Source organism: Gavialis gangeticus, unplaced genomic scaffold, assembly GCF_001723915.1.
Source record: "Gavialis gangeticus isolate Ggan-Ray unplaced genomic scaffold, GavGan_comp1, whole genome shotgun sequence".
In the NCBI taxonomy this organism is placed as follows: domain Eukaryota; kingdom Metazoa; phylum Chordata; order Crocodylia; family Gavialidae; genus Gavialis; species Gavialis gangeticus.
The window spans coordinates 99,760-103,346 of record NW_017729019.1 but is presented as its reverse complement, the minus strand read 5'-3'; the positions used below and the strand labels follow the sequence as shown (position 1 = coordinate 103,346).

The 3,587-nt window shown below is 42.7% G+C and overlaps 1 protein-coding gene across 1 annotated transcript in view; it reads left to right on the top strand.

The window, feature by feature from the left end:
* The first annotated feature begins 1,528 nt into the window (after positions 1 to 1,528).
* FKBP5 (FK506 binding protein 5) overlaps positions 1,529 to 3,587 on the top strand; it is a 32,678-nt gene continuing 30,619 nt past the window's right edge. The window contains exon 1 of the mRNA XM_019513770.1: positions 1,529 to 1,682. The gene's annotated coding sequence lies outside the window, so the exon portion shown is untranslated. The remainder of the gene's footprint in view (positions 1,683 to 3,587) is intronic.

Below are 3,587 nucleotides of genomic sequence, written 5' to 3'. Positions count from 1 at the left end.
CTCACGTTAAAAAAAAAAAAAAAAAAAAAAGGGAGAATGAAACCCATTGAGATACTATGTGACATCTAAATTTATTTTCCAGTTGAGAATGTGCGTAACTTTGAACGTGTGCATAAATCCTTTTTAATTCTGTGGCCTTTAAACACGTATGTTAAGTATGTGGGACAAGATGTTCCTTTAATAGGCTCCTGCTTTGCTGAATCAGGGTCTTAAGATGCAGCTATTCACAGCAAATAACATAATTAACCCTTCCCTTGCACCTGTTGTGTCCTTCTCCTTCCCCCATATTAACATGGCACTAAAATTAATGACACCTTAGGATGCGTGGTACAGGGAGCAACGTGCCAGTGTTATTCTGCCGGGGTGTGCAGATGGTTTAGAAGCAGCAGGATTGCTCTTATTTTATTTGCTTTTTATTTTATTTTTATATTTAAGGAATTTTTTTGACAATCACCTTTGCATTTAACCTCCTGTCTCTCTAATAGCAACATGCAAGTCTTCTAATCAAATCGTGAGAGGGCAGGGCCTGGTGGGTATGCCAGCTGCCTTTGTATCAGATAATTAAGTCCCTTCTTCTAGCCAGAGTACACTTGATTGAACAAAAAGAAATGTCAGCCTTTGACATCTGTACAAGAATCCTTACAAGAGTTCATGTTTCTCCCTGCCAGAAGACTTGGCTAAACTTTCAGTAGGGTATGTCTACACGTGCACTTTACTACGGAGTTGACTAATTAGCTCTGCAGTAAAGCATCGCCATCTACACATGCGGCGCTATTAGGCCACTGTAAACTAATTAACTCCTCTATAGGAGAGTACGGTCAGGGACAGTGGAGTTATTTAATGCTCCACAACTCATGGGTAGGCTGTGACTGGGGCTGGCTGGGGCATGAGGGTGGCTGCCTGCCAGCTAGCCCTGCACCATAGCACCCTCATGTGCCAGCCAGCCTCTCCGCAGCACGCGGAGCTGGGTTGGAGCAGCCCCAGGCTGGCAGGCTGACCCCCGGGGCTCCCTGCCATCTGGGGCTGCTCCGATCCAGTTCAACATGCTGAGGACCCAGGTGCACATGTAAATACTGCACCTGGAAGCAATAAACTCCAGTGCGAATTGTGCCAGACTTTATTCAGGTGCATTAATAGCATGTGTAGATGCACCCAGTGAGTGGCAGATCTTTCTACCTCCTGTTGCTTCAAACGAATTGAAAGTGTGGACTGTAGCCATCTAGGCTATGTCGCTGTTTCTGGAATAACTGCTATAGGACTGTAGATGCGGCTGGCCAGAGCAGACTTGCTTTATAGCTAGAGTCTCGCTAGCCAAAGGTTCTCAAGCTATTTCATAATACAGAGTACATTTTAATAGACAGTCTTGTGGGCACCTTCCCTCCCACTTGCTCTGACGCAGACCACCTCCCACTCACAATTGGAGAACATCCCTGTAATGACTACGGTAATTGCTTTCATAGAAAAATAATTCCAAGGATGTGTTTAATGTATTCTTAGCTGTCTCTAAATGTGATTTAATAACTGGAAGTAGGAGAACCAGCATCCATTGACCAGCCGGTTCTTTGCAGGGCACCGGTGACTGCCACATGGGACCCTGGAGGTCCTCTGGCCATGCTTTGGGAACTCCAGCACCAAACAGCTGATCCTTTTTGAGGCTAGGCATGTCTCAGACTACTGCAGAGGTTGGTATTAGGGCTTGCTTTAAACAAGTGGTCCCCCTTTTCAAACCCTTATGCCTTGGTTCAACTGGGTTTGGTCTTGGGAACTACCTGGATGGCGATGCTGTTGTTTAGCTAATAGAATAGTGCCTATTTCTGCTGTGACAGGCATTGGTCAGAGCCATGCAAAAGCATGGTGAGCTCGTGGAAATGTGGTCTACTGATTTAAAGCATAAGACTGATCCCTGACTATGCCTCCGGCTTGCTCATGTGAGTGGGCAAATCATATAGGTTAACTGAATTTTGGTGGGAGGAATTGGGGAGGCACCAGGGGTTCATTGTTAACTCATTTCAGCAAGTGAGTAAAGTAGCGTCCTGCTTTTTGTGGGTGGGTGGAGTGAGTGGTCAATTTTCATGCAATGAGATAGGAAATTAGGTTTTATTTTTGTACTTGGCTGATATATTTGCAAGGCCACTTTATACCAGAAGCACAATGTTTTGCAAAACTTCATTATGGTTGACACTTTTTTTCACTGTCATCTTTATCAGAGGATTAATATCCATAGTTACGGAGGGAATCCAGAATACAGCTTCTGGTGAATAATACCCCAAAGGGAGAAAAAAAAGCAACCCCCAAACCTCTTCCCAATTAAAAACGTAAAAAAGATGTGTTGAGGTAGCTTTGCTGTAATTGCTGCTTTGAGGCTTTGCAGGTGTACCGCCCAAAATATTTCTTAAAAGATGCATAGTGTGAAGATTAATATAATTGGAAAAGGGAGCTCTAAAGGGATGCTATCAATTAGAAATATAATGAGTTTAAAAATGATGTTAAAGTAATTGTATTAATACTTGCCACCAATCTCTTTGCTGGGGTTTATGGCTTTATAACACTTAAAGATGTTTTTCTTCCTCTCCGCTGTTGCAAAGTGTGAAATCTACTTCTAACCGGGGGGGAACCAAGTAGACACAAAGTGCTATTAAATGTAACACCTAAGGTTATGGCAACTAAAAATTGCAAAAAAACGTTCCCGACTTCGGTGTTTACTTCGTGCATTCATAACCCTTTGTGTCTACTCAGTTTCCCGTGTTACTTTGGGTTCGAAGACAACTGTTCCCCTTTGAAAGCTGGGTGTAATAAATGTAGTTCTTCTTACTACATGGCTTAATCTGTCTTTTAAGTGAAAACATCCTTTCTTTTCTGTTTATGAGCCTCTGCCTGAGTAATTTCTCTCGCTGGCTTACATTAACCTCAACACCAAAGGCTATGAGAAAGTTTTGCAATTGTAGCTGCTCTAATAGATCTGTTTAATGTCTAAAAAGCACTGCTTTCTAATTGGACGTCATCTGTTTCCTTGATTACGCAGAACACAGCGGTGCAGCCACCAAAATAGACTCCTATGATCTGTAAGGAAATGATCAGGAAATACTTTTAAAACTTCAGGCAATTCTTATCTCACCAGGCAATATTTATAAAATACGTCTGGCTGTGATGGACAGAATGGCCATTTTCAGTGCCTTCACCGGTTGCGCAAGGAGTCCTCAAGAGCTTGTCGTTGCAAAGTTGCCTGTAGTTTTGCACAACAATTTACATTTCATCCTTGTAGCTCTCTCCCAGTATTGCTAACTGTCATGATTTTATTGCAAATCTCTGAGTACTGGGTAGGGGTTTTTTCCCCCATTGCACCAGCTCTTGGCATTCTGCACATAAATAAGAAGTTCAGCCCTTATTATTATTTTTTTTAAACAAGTGCTTTTATTCCTCATGACTGCAGCAGAAACGTCGAATAAATGAGCAGACAGGGCTTGGAAGCCAGAAGGCTAATAATGAAAAGAGCCCCAAACTTACTGGTCTGCACTGCCCCCAGAGCCCCATGTGACTCTCTTGTGGCTGATTTTGTCCTTTTTTTTTTTTTTTTTTTTTGGGGGGGG